Source organism: Tachypleus tridentatus, chromosome 10 (genome assembly GCF_004210375.1).
Source record: "Tachypleus tridentatus isolate NWPU-2018 chromosome 10, ASM421037v1, whole genome shotgun sequence".
NCBI classification, from domain to species: domain Eukaryota; kingdom Metazoa; phylum Arthropoda; class Merostomata; order Xiphosura; family Limulidae; genus Tachypleus; species Tachypleus tridentatus.
The window spans coordinates 81,775,373-81,796,380 of NC_134834.1; the positions used below are offsets into that span (position 1 = coordinate 81,775,373).

General features: G+C 35.5%; 1 pseudogene across 1 annotated transcript in view; it reads left to right on the plus strand.

Moving 5' to 3' along the window:
- LOC143229707 (ephrin type-A receptor 4-like) overlaps window positions 1-21,008 on the plus strand; it is a 199,906-nt pseudogene that overhangs the window by 120,453 nt on the left and 58,445 nt on the right. The window lies entirely within an intron of this gene.

Consider the following 21,008-nt stretch of genomic DNA (forward strand, 5'->3'; position numbering starts at 1 on the left):
TGTGATGAAGGCGCTGATTTACAGTGTAGATCAAATGTAAGGGGTACTTTGTTTGCAACTTCTGAAGCTGCAATCAGGACACCCGCCTATTTTTTTTTTTGCCCCTTACATTTCCATCATTATATTATTGAAAGTCAAAGCATTTACCAATTTGAAAAACGTTTTCCTACAAATTGTTTCCCTTCAATTTTCCACATGTAATATGTATATCAGTTCTGGAATCTTTTTCCGGGTCATTGTTAGAGTGATCAATGCCCTTCCAATTTTAACGTTACATTCACCCCATGAAAGTAGTTATGTATTTGACGAGGACAAAATGAATCTGATTGCAGTTAATATAACATATCATAATCTACATTTCACTTTTTTACATTTACCAAATATTTCTCATATGCCAACGCGCTGGAATTATCCTGCATATTTGTGTACATTATTCTTCCTGGAGGTTTCTCATCTGGCAATGTATCTTTGTACAAGGCCTCTACCTGTCTCATTTGGAAATTGCGACATTACAAAGCCATCAACCTTTTTTTTTTATTGAACATCTACTCAGTGTCTTTTGCATCATTCAAATGTCATGACAAAGGTTTAAGATGGACATCATCTCACTGTTACCTGTATGTTTTTGGTAATCGATCAGCTCCACTTCCATAAGTTAATTTGGTTTGTTTTGAATTTCGCGCAAAGCTACACGAGAGCTATCTGCTCTAGCCGCCCCTAATTTAGCAGTGTAAGACTAGAGGAAAGGCATCTAGTCATCATCACCCACCGCCAACTCTTGGGCTACTCTTTTATCAACGAATAGATGGATTGATCGTCACTTTATAACGCCCCTACTGCTGAAAGGGCAAGCATGTTTGGTGTCATGGGGATTCGAACCCGCGGCTCTCGGATTGCGATTCGAGTACCTTAACCACCTTTCCATGCCTGGCGGGTTAATTTGAATTTGCTGGAAAGACAATTTTACAATTTTTTTTGCAAATACTACTGACACAAACCGTCTGCAGGTAATATGGAATATTGTTTTTTTGATATTTCTTTACCACGTGTTCCTTGTCAAACTTCGTTGCTTGGAGAAAAGGAATAATACGAAAATTCATTGGAAATGCTGTTAGTGGTTCATTCAGTTTGTGGGTCTCATACATCTGTGGCTTGCATGAGCAAATCTTGATTCCCTTAGTCATAGAATCTGGAATCTCAGCATAATTCCGTTGTGTTGCTAATCTTCTTAACTTCTATATTTTCGAACTAGTCTGACGACCCATTTTGCGTTTCGTTTTCTCTTCTACGCTTTTGCTGTCATGACTGTACCCACACGTGGAGCATTTTCCACATACTACATACTTAGCACAAAATGGCATCATTAACATGCAAATTGAAATGTTTTTCCCGAAACAAACAAATGGAAAATCCAAATCTTGTCAGAATTTGGTAGAATTTCAGTAAGTTCAAGGAAGACCCCAGATTAAGCTTCGTTACAAGAGAATCAATTCAAAAACAATTTGGTCGATTGTTTTTTTCCCCGGATTAAATAACCCCGTGAGACTGGGAACACATTTGTAGCCCCGGAGGTGTGTATTATCTGTTAAAACATACTTAAATAAGCTTAAAGTATTATAAATGCATAATTATTAAAACTTTACCAGATAAACAGAATTTCGTAGAAGTAATTGTGATGCTGTTCGATTAAATATATTTTCTTTGAGGTGTGGTTTGGCTATTTCGACATGTTCACTTTATAATATCTATTAAAGCTTGCAACACTAAATACTGTTCAAGTTTTTGGTTATTTCCTGAAATTTGAATTGACGCATCTAATAATAGTTCAAAAACAAAATTTCATACACGCAACTTTCTGATGGGGAAAAAATCGTTGAATATAATAAAGATAACGTCAATATTAATTTATTAGAATTATCAGATAAATAACATTTTTGGCTTTTGTTTGTATGAAATAATTATAATGTGAGAATAATTAATGATCTAACTAATTAAAAAAATCACATTAGCTGAAAACACTTGAAGATGTCTATTTGATTTTTTTTTTTTTGTAAAGTCTCTTCGAGGAATTTTATTAACATTCGAAAGCTTCGTAAAGTAGATGGCGCTTAAAAAGTAGTGACCTAAGATTTATGTATAGGAGATAAGATCGTTTTAGAATGAGTGTGGATATTATTACATGAGCAGCCAAAAACTAAAGAAATATCGTCTGCTACGACTGTGTGCCCAATATGAACGACCGAATTTCATTTCTGTGCAATAATTTTTGCACAAAACTTCGCAGTTTTTTTTATGAGTAGATTTGTATAGTTTGAGGCATTTATTAGAAAAAATAGTTTGTTTTTTCAAGTGCAAAGCAGTTACGAGATGCAGTTTTAAACCACGGAAATACTGAATTAATGTTGTTGCAAAGTGCTCGAGTCTGTAAGTAATACCGGAAACAGTTGCGCAGTGTGTTTTATGAAAATAAGGAACTTGGCTGTACATATGCCTGCACGTTAACTATGCTCTCTCATTAAAAATAAACCGCTTTCCCCCGTTATTAGTAATTTAGTGCTGTGTAGTTTTCTGCTGTCCTTGCCATACTCCAGCGATATAAGTTACAGCCCTCTAGTTATTCCAGTTGTATATTTACATTAACTTTTTAAAGGAGCGTTCGTAAAGTGCACTATTTAAAGACATGGAGTTATTATTTTCTTTCAGTTATTAATATTACCATTTTATTCCAAAGTTAATTCGGTTTGAACTCGCTTAAAAATTCTATTAAATGTAACAACAACGATCAAAGGCAATAGTATACACTATTCTTACATAAAGATGGATTCTTAAATTATTTTATGACCCGGCATGACCAGGTGGGTTAAAGCGTTTGACTCGTAATCTGATAGTCGCAAGTTCGAAACCCCGTCGCATCAAACATGCTCGCCTTTTCAGTCGTGGGGGCGTTATAATGTGAGGGTCAGTCTCACTATTTGTTGGTAAAAGAATAGCCCAAGAGTTGGCGGTGGGTGGTGATGACTAGCTGCCTTCCTTCTCGTCTTACACCGCTAAAATAGGGAGAGCTAGCGCAGATAGCCCTCGTGTAGCTTTGCGCGAAATTCAAAAGCAAACAAATAAATTATTTTATGCGTAATTAATTCGGTCTCATAGTATTTTAAATAAAATTATATCTATTGTTATGATAAGAGACGCATGACTTCGTGACCTTCAGTGATGGATAAAAGATCTTAACGCAGTATGACTGAATACAAGAACTTACAGGTTTGTGACAGTGTTGGTAACTTGATACCGCGTCTTTCAGTTTATCTATAAAAATTATTCATTTTTATATCAGTAAAAGATTCGTTCTTTCGTTTCTGATTTTGTTTAATTGGAATTTGTTTCTTTGTTTCTTCCTTCAGCATCTTGGGTGTTATTTTTAATTCTTTCTTCTTGAGGCTGTGGATTTGTTTGTTTTGAATTTTGCGCAAAACTACACGTGGATATATAAACCAGCCATCCCTAATTTAGATATAAGACGAGGGAGGGAAGGGAGCTACTTGTCACTATGTACCGCCAATTCTTGGGCTACTGTTTTACCAACGAAAACTGAGATTGACCACAACATTATAACGCTCTCACGGCTGAAAGAGGCTTAGATTTTTCAGCGTGGGTGCGCGGATTTCTGTTATCCTGTAATCGATTTTACTTCCAGAAAAATTTTAATAAAGCATCAATAGGAATATTGACGGCTTTTTTAATGGTTCGAGAAGTAATTGTTTGTTTTTTGGAATTTCGCACAAAGCTACTCGAGGGCTATCTGTGCTAGCCGTCCCTAATTTAGCAGTGTAAGACTAGAGGGAAGGCAGCTAGTCATCACCACCCACCGCCAACTCTTGGGCTACTCTTTTACCAACGAACAGTGGGATTGACCGAACTTTATAACGCCCCCACGGCTGAAAGGGGCGAGCATGTTTGGCGCGACAGGGATGCGAACCCGCGACTCTCAGATTACCAGTCGCACGCCTTAACACGCTTGGCCACGTACGATCTGTAAAAATCGCTTCATCCACTGTTGTGTATGAAGACCTTAATTCGCAGCATTTGTATTTGTAAAAATGAAAAAAAAAGACAAAAAATCGCGTCTTTTATTATGGGTAAAAGTTTTCTGTACAGCAGAAAAACTGGTTTAGGTATTACACTTTAATTCTGACGAATAATTTTCTGTATCAAAGTTAGTTGCTTTATTTTATGATGAATTTATTGAGAACGTGAAATCTCAAAAGTCGCTAAGGTGCACGAATAAAAAATACGAATATAATGTACTAACAAGCATAAATTACTCCGATTTACAAATTTATATTGTTTAGGGTTTAGTGGCAATATGAAATGGGTGCCCAGGTTTAGGAGGCTGTTGGAGCCTTAAGCCATTTGTATGAAATATTATTTTTCATTACAGTTTTCGTAACTGCGTGTCAGTACGTGAACACCTTTTATACAATAATGTTGAAATATTCGTCTAACAGAGATGTAGGAAGCAAATACCAAATGGGGGTGTAAGGTTTATTTGACCAAGCGAAGCGAGGGAATGAATGTGTGTGCCAAGGCGCGCCCATTATGGCTTGGGTTCAGTCAGGGCTTGCCTTAGGGCACTGGAGCTCTTGGATATTTGATTAAAGTTTGTGCATTCTCCCGCTTTTCCTGGGAGTAATTTTCCTAACTCTGAGATAATTTTAGTGGAACAGTTTGAAAGGTGCCCCTCCCACCTTGCTCCCTACACCACTGTATAAATCATACATCTAAAAGCAAAGGAAAGTTGTTGTTTTATTATTAAACTCAATGTGTTCAATATAAAATTTCTATAATAACCGTCCCCTGTATCAAATATTACAATTGTTTCTAAAAGTTTACTTTTGATATGATATAATAAAGAAATACTAAATAAATAAACTTATGAAAACGTGTAATGATCATAGCTAAACGTAAAAAACACTAACAGAAATTACGATACCCTGTCACGATAAAGTAGAATATAATATACTTATTAAGAAGATATAATTCGGCAATTACTGGCAGAAAAAACCAGGATTTTTCATAAAATATGTATTATAATAATACTCATTTTTACTGTTTTGAAAATTCCCACTTATCCTACTATTTAAATGCATATGTGTATTTTAGTATGTGTAAACAAAAGGCGGATATAAATATACGCTAGTAGAAGTTATGTACAACATATTTAAAACTCATCAAAGGTTCTGAAAATATTTAAATTTGGGTCGTAGGATAACATCATAAGTGTATTTACTGATGATATTAAGTAGAGTTTATTTAGCCCTAACTTAAGTAAAAAACGTACACAAAGTAGCTTTAATTTATCTCTTTCCAAATATAAGACGTAATTAATAAAGACTTATCTAATATTAAGCTTAATACAAGTGGACTTGTATATTTTAGTGTCTGCGATTGTAATTATTCCAAAATTCCTGTTTTGGATAAAACATGAAGATACTATTTAACCCCAAATGTTCAGCTGGTTTCTGTTACTTTAATAATGTTTTCTAATATAATATTATAACAGCGCCCTCATATTACATAGTCAAGAAATATATAATATTATTACCATTGATTTTTGATCGTTTTCACGACTTCTATAAAAACCATCAAATCTTTGGTAAAACACACAAAATCACCGAACTGAATTACTCCAGTAAGGACATCTACATGAAGAAGTTTCGTTTTTCTTATTTTAGCGTTTAGGAAAATCTCCTTAATATCCCGGCTCTGTCAATTTCTTTAAATAATTTACTTTCTTTACAAAGCAATTGCTGATCACTGAGGTGATCCTCAGCCACAGTTTCTCGTAAGCCTTTACAAGTGTTAGTTGCGAAAGACTACTAAAAGGATATGAAAGATAAAGTAGGTAGTAGCTAAAATCAGAAAACCAACTCTGTTTTTTAGGAATAGACAACATTTCCTTGATACTCTAGGCTTGTAGTATATAATTTCCACGACACATATGAAATGGGAATTCTTCAGCGATAAAATCACCTGAATATTTGTTCATAAAGGTGATTCGTTTTTGAACCAATTCTTCATCTTGGAACCCTAGCAGAGATCTAAGAAACAGGAGCTAAAAAAAATTATACTCAATTTATTTAACAACTCGAATAGGTCCGGCATGGCCAGGTGGTTAAGGTGCTCAACTCTTAATCTGAGGGTCGCGGGTTCGAATCCCCGTCACACCAGACATGCTCACCCTTACAGCCGTGGGGGTGTTTATAATGTTACGGTCAATCTAACTAGTCGTTGGTAAAAGTGTAGTCCAAGAGTTGGCGGTGGTTGGTGGTGATGATGACTAGCTGTTTTTCCTCTTGTCTTACACTGCTAAATTAGGGACGGCTAGCGCAGATAGCTTTCGTGTGGATTTGCGCCAAATTGAAAAAAAACGAGCACACTAAAATTTTCCAGTAATTTGCATCTTGGATTAGTGTGCAAAATATTGCATCTACAGTGGATTTCTGGACTTTGAAGGAGTTGTTTTATGAATATGAACAACTGATGATAAGAATGTTAGTGCATGAGTGTTAGTTGTTAGCTTTTAATAAACCTGAGTCGGAGAAAGTAAACAAAGTTGTCGAATATAATCCATTATTACTACTATTCTGAAGCTTTCTGTTTAAAGGCGAAGTAGCATTATGGCGTATTGTGTTGTTGTTTCGTTATTGTTATTAATTAGTAAAAATAAAATAATATCTTTACGCTATCTATACGTTATATCCAAGGGGTGGAGTCCAAAGTGCACATCCTAAAGTGGCGTCTGTCATAATTGTTGGGAATACAATCCAGACTAAAAATAAAAAACTGTGATGTCAGACATTTGTATTCATAAAGCAAGCAACTCTTCCCTAGGTGGCACCTTGTATAGCTGCCTTTGTAAACTGGGAGGCTTATTTTCACTAAACTGTGTAGTTTAAGTGGTACTTGTAAAGGGTACACTGTGAACATAGCACGAATTCCAACCAACTTCTAAAGTAGTATACGATGTGGTATGAACATTCCAAACCTCAACTCTGTCATCTCGTCCCTTCACCTACACAAAATGGCGTCTTATAGATGCATATTTTACTCTCTGAGCATTAGTGATTTTAATTTAATTTTTATGTAACGAATAATTTGTTTTGTTTTTGTTTGAATTTGACGCGAAGCTACACGAGGGCTATCTGCGCTTGACGTCCTTAATTTAGTAGTGTAAGACTAGAGGGAAGGCAGCTAGTCATCATCACCACCGCCACCTCTTGGGCTATTCTTTTATCAACGAATATCTGGATTGACCGTACCATTGCAACGCCCCCACGGCTGTAAGGGTGAGCATGTCTGGTGTGACGGAGATTCGAACCCGCGACTTTCAGATTAAGAGTTCAGCACTTAACCATACGGCCATATCAGCCCTATAACGAATAGACGGAAGTGTTTTTTTCTATTTTTACGTGGATAGTTTTGCAGTTTTATGTCTTACATAATATTGACTGTTACGCGCAAGTTACTCGTTTTCCACAGTTCAAATGACTAACGCTGAAGTCATTAAGTACAGTATCACGTATAGGTTTCTGTTTTGTTTTTCCTAAAGACTCCTATGTACTACTGATACACACGATGCTTAAACCGAGATAGGATATTTACGTGCCACGCAAAACCAAATAAAACGAATTTGTAAAACGTAGAATTACTTTCTACATGTTCAGAGTGGTACCAGTCAAGTACAGCTCGATATATATGTAGTGTGGTTAGGACCACACCAGTCCTTACGAGAAGGATACAGGGGCGTGGCTGCTGGAAGTACGGCGGCTACATAATATACAGTTTGCATGTCAGACTAAAGGATTTGTCAATCTGGTTAAACAAGTTAAAAATGTTATACTTAATGCACTGTATGGTTAGGTCATCCTTGTCTGCACGGAACCAACAAGGAAGGAAAATAATTACTCGGTTGTTATTACTGTTAATTGTTATATAGATGGAGAGATAGATCAGTAACGCAACAGAGTGAAAGAAAGGTAAAATAATAATGGAAAATAAAAGTAAATAATTGATTGATAAAAATGTTCATGTTGAAACAGCACAATCCGTTCCTTGCTTTATCGAATTAGACTCTGCAACAACGCGTGTATCCCACCTTGGATTAATCACAATATTAAATCGATGAGGTACCCAACCAAACTGTTGGAATCTTTCGTATTTACACTTGACTGGGCAAAATCGTCTTGTTTCCAGCAAATACAAAACTTTTCCAAATTGCACAGCTACTCGACACGTATGAAACATTGTTTTCAATAATATAAATACTTAGTCGAAATATAGAATCAAACTATTAACCCTAATTATCCAGGTATTAAACAGACGAAAGCTGAAAGTTAGTGTGTAACAAATGGCTTTGGTGAATATTAATTATACTTTGTCCAATTTACGAATTTATTTATAACATTGGCCTATAATTGTAACCCTGTAATTAAACCTCGATAACATTTCTCTTATTGTCGTTGTGGCTAACTTATCGTTGCCACTGTGCAATTTCCTTAGGTATGGATATTTATCGTTCTGAAATCCCCCACCCCAGTGGCACAGCAGTATGTCAATGAATTTTAACCGAAACCGTGGTGTATCGAGCATAGATAGCCCATTGTTTAGATGCGTTATAATGGGACGGTCACTCTCATTATTCGTTGGTAAAAGAGTAGCCCAAGAGTTGGCTGTGGGTGGTGATGACTAGCTGTCTTTCCTCTAATCTCGTACTACTAACTTAGGGACGGCTAGCGCGAAATTCAAAAAACAATCAATCATAATTCGGTCAATATTAGTCCAGTTGGGAAACTGTAAACTGTAATCAACATATTATATCTAAGTTTACCTGCCATAGAGATCCTGTGTTAAAAACAAACAATTAAACTAGTATCAAATTTCACCTGAGATCCTCTTTATAACACCATTGTTGTTTGCAGCCACATTGTTAAAATATTATACGTCATTCATTTATAGTTAGATTGTTTGACATAACCACTACAATAACCACTTAGCATGTATATACAGATGAACAGAATTGAATAAATTTCTTAAACATTACTAGAGTCGTCACAGTAATAGTCACTTAATGAAGATGTGAAACTGAAACATTGGGAACATAAAAAAACAAGTTTGTTGTCACTTGTCATAACTAACGTAAATGTGTTGTCCTTTTCGTAAATGAACTAGTGAACAACAAACATTATTAACTTATTAGTTTTGAGCCACTAATACTGATTTATTTAGTTGTGTTTTTGCACTGTCGTGTTGTACCATTCAAGCTAGATGACCATTCTGTCAATACGTATGTTATTGTTACTATCTTTATTGGATCACAGTCTCATCACATAGTACCACTACTTTGTAACACACTTCCTCATTACTTACTATAAGAGCCCAAAGTTTGCTAAAAATGGTCTCTTGTTCATATTTCCGATGAAGAAAGTGCCACTTCTGAAAGTGCTCGAGCTTTAAGATTGTTTTTGAAATTGTTTGATCACTTTAGGCTAAACTCGTATCAGATGTATTTCACAATTTTCTGTTTTAATGGAAGTAACATTGCAATGTTGTTGTACTTTCCATTGCAAATATATACATACCACTTCTGTTACATCAATTAAACTTCACTGTAGTAATACTAATACAGTTATTTAGAAGAAGATGGTTGTTTTCAGTCGAGTTTCAGAGAGGCCCGGCATGGCCAAGCGCGTTAAGGCGTGCGACTCTTAATCTGAGGGTCGCGGGTTCGCATCCCCGTCGCGCCAAACATGCTCGCCCTTTCAGCCGTGGGGGCGTTATAATGTGACGGTCAATCCCACTGTTCGTTGGTAAAAGAGTAGCCCAAGAGTTGGCAGTGGGTGGTGATGACTAGCTGCCTTCCCTCTAGTCTTACACTGTTAAATTAGGGACGGCTAGCATAGATAGCTCTCGAGTAGCTTTGTGCGAAATTAAAACAAACAAACAAACAAACAAACGAGTTTCAGAGAAGCTTAAATAAAGCAAATAAAACATCTAACATCAACTCTTAAAAATAGTAAAGTGTCGAGGCATACCCACTGCAATTACTTTTCTTTATATTAAACTTGAAATTTTTAAGCATTCAGTCATTTTTAAGCAGCGTTTACCACTATTACTCGTCATTTTGGGCCTTCAGAATTTCGTTCCCCTGTGGGTTGTTTATGTTGTCCTCCCTGAAAAGCAATCCTAATCTCAGACAAACAGACAAAAATAGTGTAAAGTACGATTTATACGTAGCTTAATGTAAATTTCATAACAACCTAATTTCGTTCCATTTACATAGTTAGAAAAATAAAATACTGTATTAATTAAAATATTGTATCAATCTTCTTTTGTCCCTTATTGGTAGAGCTGGATATCTGAGGACTCGCACTGCTGAAAACGGGGTTTCGATGCCCGTGGTAGGCAGAGTACAGGTAATCCATTGTGTCGCTTTTTTGTCCAATTCCAAATAATCAATTAATCATATTTTACTTTTCAGAAATTGGCCACTCTAGCTGTTAGTACCTTTTTTTCTTCCGTACCTGTGACCTCTATCAATAAGCATATTCGGTTTAGTTATATTTATTATATAATCATTAAAAAAAAATGAAATGAAGGACCTCCAAGTAGCTGATCCATGCCATTCTATCTCAGTTAAAACTTTCATCTTTAACCTCAAATAAGATTTAACTATACAAGGAATACAAATGGAACTGAACATTTGCAGTATTAATTAACTTTTGAACGTCCAGTCTGCAGGTTAATGACATCGAATTTGTGGGATTGGGTGAGATTTAGAGGGGTGTTACAGTTTTCAGTATTCAAATTAAAAAAAAAAACTCTTATAAAGGGCTAGATTGTTAACCTAAAAACATTACACTTTACTACCAAAAGCGTTCATCCCTCAATAATACTGGGCTATGAAAATGTGGGTTAAATGGACTGTATTTCTTACACAGAATCCTAGAAGTGCTCGTGCTCGAGTAGATACCACACTTAGTCATCTTAGATCGACAAGTAAGCTTCGTTGAGCCTTCATACGTCGTCTCTATCGTCAGAATTTGTGAAAGTCACAGAGAAAACAACACGATAGAGCTGAGGAACCAGTCTTGTATTGTGTAACGTGGGTCATTACTTTAATTTCGAGGGAGATTAAATTGAGGTATTGTTTTACCACGTCGTAAACTTGCATGAATTCAACTGCGCTGATGGGCGATTCAGATACCGGAAAACTAAAATCCTGTTTAGAATTTAACGAAAGGAAATATTGGAAATCTTTGCCTGGGAATCATTCCACCAAACATGTTTCACTGACTCGTAAACTGGATGGAAGTTTAATCACGCATAAGATGAGTTAGTCCTTTTACTTATGCTTTCCTCGGGCCGGGAATTGAACCTGGGTCCACTTACACTCCCATCGAGTGCCAAAGGGTTATTAAATGAACACTTTGTAGTAAGGCACACACATTAAAATAGTAAGATCGAACCGACTGCTAAAGTAACGATTCTGTTAGATATACACATCATATTATTCAACCCTCAGTACCACCAGTGTGAATAACTAGTAAACACAGAAGTACAAACATGTGTTTTAAAAGGTTGTAATGAGTATAAATACACCAGTAAATTAATGTGTGTGTGGTACCTTCTGTATGTAAACAACGTATTAATTAAAGCAGTATTGAATGTATTAACTACATCTTTTTCACTAAAAACTGTTCACCAATGTAACTTGTAAACTGTTGACTAACTTATCTGATTGAAGACACGTGTATTTTATGGTTACATGTGACAGAAAGATCACTTCGGTAATGAGAAAGTTCACTTTTTTCTTATCGTTTAATTACCTTCACACGCAAAAAATAGGGGCAGAGTTTCTTTAAAACTGCACTTGTGTTGTGTGTGTGTGTCTGTAAAATGCTCGTTATAAAATATCAATAGCTTTTCTGTGTCGGTTTCTCCGCCCGCCTTTGTTAAAATAATAAATGACAACCTACTCGAGTCGACCAAACGAACGGAGCAGAAATTTTGTCATAATTTGCATGAAAATGAACGGCTCATAGTTTAAGATCTTAATCGATAACACAGCTGACTTAGCCTCTCGTGTGCAGGTTGAATCAGCTTATCAGATTTTACTTAAACACGTGTGTTTTTGTGCCAGTGAAATATACGTCCAGAAACATCAGATTCAAGTACACACGTGTGTAGTTGCTTTTCGGTGGTTATTCATTTCACTTTTGTGATAGATGGATGAGTATAAGGCTAGACAAATAGATAATCAATATTAACTCCCTATCAGGGCAAACCACCTACTTTGAGCGAAAATAAAAAAAAACCAATCGTAATTAATGTATCTAATTATCAGTAAGAACATAAGAAAAGTTTACTTAAAGATTAGAATTCGTTGTTTCTCCAGGTTAGCACCCTTGATGTTAACGATATTTTCGGCCGTAATCCCAATTAGTAACTGACGAGACTCAACCACTTTAAAAGATTTAAGGTAATCCAAAATACATACATAAAGTTAACAATGCATAATAAAAGTATATTGTTAAACAATTGGTAAAAATAAATGGAAACTACTTTCTTTTGCGAATACATTTAGTTATTCAAGCATGTAAAAGTGAAATTTTATCATTTAAATCTAACGTTTGTATTGATAATATATCTGACAAAATCTTAATGATATACCAGTGTTGTGAAACAAAAATATTTGTTTACTTTTGACAAAGATGATAAAGTTCTCAACACAACCGAAGTTTGTTTATTGTAATTAATTCAAACGATAAAATTCGCTTGTATTAGTTTCTAATGTTCTGTGTTGAAGTGTTATTCAAGTATTGTTTTAATAAAGTAGCATTGACCATTGCGAAATTATAAAATTTCTTTGTTTATTAATGCTCTAAAGTGGCTCAGTAGTAGGTCTGTGGACTCGAAACGCAAAAAAGTGGGTGTCGATACCCGTGGTGGTCATAACAGACAGCTTGTTATGTATTTTTTTGCTACGTAACAAAACCATATAAACATGTTTTAATAATACTACTACTGTTGTTAACGTCGGATGAGGGTAAATTATTTACATGTAAATAAGGTTTTGCAAGTTTCAACAGTTTAGTTTGGTTTGAATTTCGCGCAAAGCTACTTGAGGGCTATCTGCGCTAGCCGTCCTTAATTTAGCAGTGTAAGACAAGAGGGAAGGCAACTAGTCATCACCACCCACTGCCAACTCTTTGGCTACTCTTTTACCAATGAATAGGGGGATTGGCAGAAACATTATAACGCCCCCACGGCTGTGAGGGCGAGCATGTTTGGTGTTATGGGGATTCGAACCCGCGACCCTCACATTACGAGTCGAGTGCCCTAACCTCCAGGCCATGCCGGGCCATTCAACGGCTTTAATAATATGTTAGCAAAGCTGGACTGTGGGCAAATGTAGTGATAAAAATGTTAGAAATAATATATAGCCAAATGAAATATCGAATTATTCTAACGTTTAAAGACATTTCTCTCTCAAGTTGCCAGTTCACTGAGACGCTATATGATTTACCTTCTACAAGGTGTTCGGAAAGTCACCGTGCGGTTTTGTAATCAGCATTCATTCAGTCTATTTCAAGTTGGCAACTGATAGCAGTGTTTATAAACAAAATTAGAAGGATCCAAGCCTGTATTGATGCCAACGGGGGTCACTTTCAACGTTATTTATAATTGTCATTCATATTTACCTCCTGTATTCTATATTGAAACATGTCTGTTAATAAATATACAAGTGCACAGTGACTTTCCGAAAACCCTGTATAATAATCGAATTACTACTGAATAGAACAAATTCTCTGGGAATAGTAGTATGCTACATGATTGATACATCCTTTAATATTGTTCATTGTTTAATTGTGGGTTAACCCAAAGAATGGTCATACACTACTCCTCTTATATTGATTATTTCATTGTAAATTCCAGCCCAATGTTTTTTAGCATGGTGTGTCGTGTTCACCACAGTTTACAGTTTTTTATATATCAGAGGTTCTCAAATTGGGGGCTGCGAACCCCAGATAGCTATAGGGAGGTGTCAGGGGAAAGCCGTAGAAGATGTACAAAATGTTAAACATTGTTAAGGTATTTCAGTTTAATGGGAATGTTTCAGTCAAGATGTGGAATGTTCTGGAAAGCCTTGTACTGAGAACATTTGGTAACCTGTAATCCTGCAACAAGATAACTTCATTAAAAATTATAGAATTAATAATTGCATCATAATATATCGTAACACGTGGAATCCAAAAATCCAGGCCTAGCTAAATTAACAAACCGTGTACCACCAAGAAACTTTCATCTACATTCTACTATGAAAAAGTAATTAGTTTGTTTGTTAAAAACATAAAAAATGTTTCATTTCGTAGTTTGCTCTAGTATTGATATTCCTTGGTTTCCGTTTCTTAAAACAAAATGCCGGCTAGCATTTTTTTTTTTTTTTTGAGGAACTCGATCCATTCGTTGTAACTGAAACTGCAAGGAACACATGAAATACAAACAACACACACATACAAAAACACGCAATATTTTTTTTCAATATAAATTAAGTTTCATATCTGCTAGAAGTTCAGTGAATTTTAATTTTTTTCCCTCGTTATTTTCAGAGGACAAAAGAATGGTTAGGACAGAAATTTCTGTAACTTCTTTGTCTGTCAGAACGTATAAAAATATCAGATGTTTAATAGTACTATTGGGTTCATGCATATTTCATGACATGGAATATGATGTTTGAAAAAAAGAAAGAAAAACATATTTTATCTGCTTATTTGTACGTCCTCAGAACAAAACTTAACGTAGACTTTTCCAAGTCGCATGGTTCATTGTATATCCTATTATATTGTTATTGTTTTAAATCTGTCTTCTGTCTGCATTTTTGATTATATCAGAATCTTTTCGCTTTATATTAATATAGATGTTGTTGTTTTTTGTAGTTGGAGTTTTATGAGCTGATACTTTGGTGTTTCTAACGCTCGTGGTGAAATTTGAAACAATTCCGAAACATCTCAGTTAAAGATGTTTGTGGTTTCTTGCGTATTTCTAACATTTATTGTAATCATGATGTTTATATGATTAAAATTGAAAACAACTCTGTTTGACTTGTTGCTTGTTTCATTGATGAGTAACAGAACATTATAAGCACGTGGATGTTATTTTTAAAGCTTTTTTCAAGAAACCTGACTCACTTTATCGCAGATGCAGCCGAGATTAGTTTAAATAAATATTTAAATTGGGTGTATAAGATACTCCATTTAGGAACATTCTATAAATGGACTCACACAGTTCACCCGGAACCTTTAAGATTCTTGTCTAATTGTCTCTTTCTTTTGTCTCCGTTTCTCTATTTTTACTCCATTTTGTTTTATAACGTTATGAACGGTATTTTCCTGATATATATTTTGTAAACGTTTTCTCCATTTTTTATATTCCAGTCTAACAAGCGTAAGCTTCACAAAATTCCACACCCACGTTGTTTATTAATTTATAATTGGGTACTACCTTTGTTATAGATATATTAAAATTTATTAATATGTTAATTTATGTATGTGTCCTAATTGTGTTTCTCTTCTGGTTTTAGTACTTCATACACTGTGACTGTTGCCGATAAATATTGAAACCATCATAGGTAATCCCAGAGCTTACATCTCAGATTGTTTCTCATCTTGTTTAAAACTCTGTCTTACTGCCACCGCTGTATGTTATGAAAGTAATGGTTTACCATGATTGTATATATATTTGTGTTTGTAACAAGCTGCTTATTTTCATTCTTACAAAATGTGTGTACTTTGTTAAGTAGTTGTTACTCGGGACCATACGAGTCTATTGATGAACTCGGCATCGAAAAGAAAAGTGATCCAGTCCTATACCTAAGAAGTTATAAAGACTTCTAATCAACCAGAGACTTTTACTCTATCCTAGCCTATGCTTCTACATCTTTTAGGGTGTAATTATTCTATAGAAGGTGTTATACTTGTAACAAATAAATAATATATATTTTAAGGACTTGGTGTGGCTCATTATCTTAAAAAATAATACTGGAGTAAAATGTTGTTTCACTGGTTTGTAAGTAATCTTGAACACATCTATCACAAACCACAGTAAAATATCAAATTGTAGACACCGTGTTGATAGTCGCATGCTGTAAGGTTTTACTTTATCACAGCAGGTGTAAGGGGATCTGATTTGAAATGGTCATCTCTGAAATATGGAATGATTCTTCAGGGGCGGTGTTTTATAATGGAAGCTTTCATTTGTTCCATTTTTAGCACTTTGTGGAATAAAGAACTTGGTCTTTCAAAACTTCGAAGATGCGAAGTGTATATGAAGATGGTGATGCATAGTTGAAGTGTATCTATACTGGAAAAAGACTCCATTTTTTACCAATTAAAAGCTTAGTGACATTACTAAGGGAGTGGTTTCCAGCACAGTTAACATTCAGAAAGGGTTTGTTTTGTCAAATTTTGCGCAAAGTTATACGAGGGCTCTCTGCATTAGCCGTCCCTAATTTAGCAGTGTAAGACTAGAGGGAAGGCAGCTAGTCATCACCATCTACCGCCAACTCTTGGACTACTCTTTTACCAACGAATAGTGGGATTAACCATAACATTATAACGCTCCCACGGCTGAAAGGGCGAGCATGTTTGGTGTGATGGGGATTTGAACCCGCGACCCTCAGATTACGAGTAGAGTGCCTTACCACCTGGCCATGCTGGACCTTTGTCCAGAAAGGGTCGTAAGGATGCGTTCGACTTCTGGTGTATTACAAACTTATCCATGGCTTCCGAGAACCACCGTTGGCATTTACCAACTCGTACTCTCGTGTACTTGGGAACACTTGTGAGACACTGGCACATCTTGTACCATCGCAAGTATAACAATGAACTGCTATAGATCGAACTTCAGTTATTGCATGTGTCGTCAAGAATTTGCTCCGGGTGTATCTGTGTCATAGTCGTCAGTATGTTGCTGATATTGATAGGAGAAGGAACAAGCAGATGCTGCACTCGTGCTAAGTTTCTACCGTTACCAAGACGTGTCTCTGCCTCCTCCAGTAAATAGTTGATTGGTTATAGTAACACACGTGATGTAGGTGACTAAATGTAGTATGTAGCTCAGCTCAGGAGTGAATAGTTGATTGGTAATAGTAACACACGTGATGCAGGTGACTGGATGTGTTATAAAAATGACAGGAATATTTGAAGTTCAGTCTCTTACATACCAGGAAAAACCCAAGTCGTTTTTATTCGGTGCAAACTGTTAGTGACACAAAAAATTTTGTTTCAAGTGAAAAAGAAAGGTATCGAACGAAGGATTGCTACCACCTTTTAAAAAATCGTGAAATACATTATAACATGTGATACAATATAATAGTTAAAATTTAACATACATAAACATAAATGGTTCTTGTGTTTGAATACGCTGTATTATTGTTCTGCTTCAATATAACGGTTATTTATTCTTAACGGCAATTTAATCGGAAAAATGACAAAACACATGAAACTCGGGATTGTTGAATATCATGTAAACTTGATGCAGCACGTACTTGAATTTTTGCTCGTTTACTTCTGTCGTAAGAACAACGATAATTAAATAGAATGATTTAAATACTTCGATTTTTTGTTTGTTTTGAATTTCGCGCAAAGCTACTCGAGGGCTATCTGCGCTAGCCGTCCTAATTTAGCAGTGTAATACTAGAGGGAAGGCAGCTAGTCATCACCACCCACCGCCAACTCTTGGGCTACTTTATTACCAACGAATAATGGGATTGACCGTCACTTTATAACGTCCCCATGGCTGAAAGGGCGAGCATATTTGATGCGACAGGGATTCGAACCCGCGACTCTCGGATTACGAGTCGAACGCTTAACACACTTGGCCATGCCGGGCCCTTAAATGCTTCGATCTGTCGTTATTTGAAAGTTAAACACCAGAAGTATACAAAATGTTGGAATACCAACAATCCCTAAATTCATATTATTATCAAAAGAAATAACTACAAGATTCCTTCCATTTCTTCTAATTTGTCTATTGCGCTACGAATTCAAAGAAGTGCAAAAAATAGCATTTCAAATGTAACCCTTTCTTTCTCCAACAAGTCGCTGCCCAGAAGTCATCATTTGGACTGGACAATGAGAGACAAAATATTTTTTGAAACGATGTTTATATAATGCAGTATGTTTTACGACTTAAACATCAAAACATCTGAGGTTTACGTGTTTTTATAACAATTTTAAGGTCTGTTAATTTCCCAATATTTTCTCGATTTGCGGCGTTTAAACAATGACTTTAAGTATTGTACTGCATATGTAAATAGCGTTTCATAGAAGCCTTTGTCGTTCATTGTCCAATCTAAATTATGTTTTTTGGTATTAAAAGAAAAGCTTACTTGGTAGTATAGGAAAAAGATAAATGTAAAATGCTATTTTATTTTTCCGTATCACTAATTGACTTGTTTTTAAATGTGTCTTACTCTTATTAAGAGAGTGTGTTAGCCGCCGTCTTGGAATGTATAATGTGTTATAATTACAATGTCATAATTTGTTTTTCATTTATTTTTATTCATTTTGTGCAAATGTTAATCTAAGTTTGATAAAGACTGTCGTAGGTTGTTACTAATTTCCATCTTGTAACTGGCTTTTTCACGACACAATAATGTACTTTGTTTAACCATGAGCTGTGAAATCCTCTTTAAGAGATCTCTTACAAGCGAGAGACCAGGAGAAAGATCTTAAACTTGTGATTTCGTAAGAATTGTAACAGTTTGTTCACTGATAGAAAAAGCCTTTTAGATTTGTGTATGTGTTTGAGAATTATTTAAGTACAACATTGACATTGGATCACTACGATTACGTTTTATTTTCATTACATAATTACAGATTTTGGGTTTTTCTTTTATGGCACAATCATATTTCTTGACGATTTCTTATTTATGTCGAGTCGGGTAGGGTTGGCATATTAAACTGTGAACCATAGGTGTCCGGGGCTCAAAATATGATTCCGTCTAACACAGTTTGCACCTCAAGTTCTGGGCGCGTTACAAAAGTGACACGCATTTGCGTTATTTGTTTTAATCAGCCAGATAAAACGCTTTGTCGGTGGGTGCTGAATATCTGGTTACTTTTCTTCTGGTCACCAGTTAAAAATTAAAAACGACTATATCGAACCCTAGGGGTCTCTGACGTTGCCGTTTAGCCCATATATCAGTATGGTACTATTCGTGTTGAAAGTTTCATTTCCAATTCGCTTTTTAGTAAGTGCGCATGACACATTCTTTCTCTTTTTATGTATTTCTGGTGTAGCATTAAACCACTTTAGGTGGCCACCAGTTAGTGAACTCCAATGTTAACTCTACGTAGCATGAAAGTTCTTTGTCTGCACAAATTTGCTCTTTAATTTTTTTGATTTAACAAGATCTCTGGAAAACTGTTTCAATTTATAGAGCTTCGTTAGGTATTATGCTTCCCCCTGTACCTGATAATTTGCCAGTCCTAACAAAACAGGTACTAATATTTAGATATAACTAGATTTGATTAACCCAGCACGCCTAGGTGTGGTGCCACAAAAAATGGTGTGGCTCTTGCCGCGTGAAACCAATCACGTGACTAAAAGCAAGGTGGTAGTGAACTACAATATCATAAACCAAAATACAATGACTGATTGGGAACTTCTGCTGTAAAAATCTGTAGACGTATATCTTAACATTTTGCTGTCCTCCACCCTATTATAATCTTCGTAAATGCATTACCTTGTTGGTAAAGTAAACCTCCCCTTCATCACTTCGTCTCTACATTGCACAGAGTGGCAGGTATTTAGTGAATGCGCATTGGGATATTGAAAATAAACGCATAGACTTGCTGGTTACAGTCAGCTCAAGGGTGTATCAACTTTCTACCACAAAAGGGAAATGTAAAAAACTATAAATGAACATGCAGTATGTGTACTAAACTAAAAATCACTGGTTGTTGTTTACAAACACGTAAAGGTTATTGCTTGTTATCTTAAAAATATTTTTCAACATTTTTCACAAGTGTAGGACAAAAAAAATATTTCAAAGACAACAAAGCAATAAGTCCGACCTATAATGTGCAGTTCGTGTTGCAACATTTCGTATGTGTACATTACTGAATGTGGAGTTCGCATTTCTTCATTTCTAGTACGTTGTGTGTAATCTAGGCTCCATCAATTTGAATCAATATATTACCTAATACAAAGTTTGCGCTTCAGCATTTTAAATCAGTATATTATCTAACACAGAGTTTGCGCTCCAGCATTTTGAATCAGTACATTACCTAACACAAGGTTTGCGCTCCAGCATTTTGAATCAGTTCATTACCTAACACAAAGTTTGTGCTCCAGCATTTTGAATCAGTACATTACCAAACACAAGGTTTGTGCTCCATCAGTTTAGATGTATTCATTGTCCAAAGTGCAGTGAAAGTTTACCATTTTGGATGTACTTTATCCAGTGTATGTTTTGGATGTGTAGATACAACAAATGTTGCTATCGGGGTGTCTTTATTAAATAGGTTTAACTGAGTTATCTCTTTCTCTGTTTTATTTTTAAATTTAAATTCAGCATTTTAATTGTATCCTCTAACCTTTTTACAGACCGGAACAGAAAACTAATAAAACAGGGCGCGACATATTTTTTTGTCCATTTGTTCCAAAATTTACAGAAGATTTCGCTTTGATTTTCTGCAAGTTTCTCTGTGTTCTTCGTTAGGTGTAGAAAACTGCATTTAGCCTTACGGGTCTAAAGTGTACGCTTCGTGCTTTCAATGCTGTGGCGTAGCCAGCACAACAGAGTGAGTGGGTGTTTTTTTTTCTAAACAAAAACACCTGAACTTTCTACACAAATGAGTTATGTGATTTACATTGAAGGTTAAATGTTTATTTTATTTTTTTAAATTAGAAAATAGTGAACCGTTTCTACTTTTTAGATTATT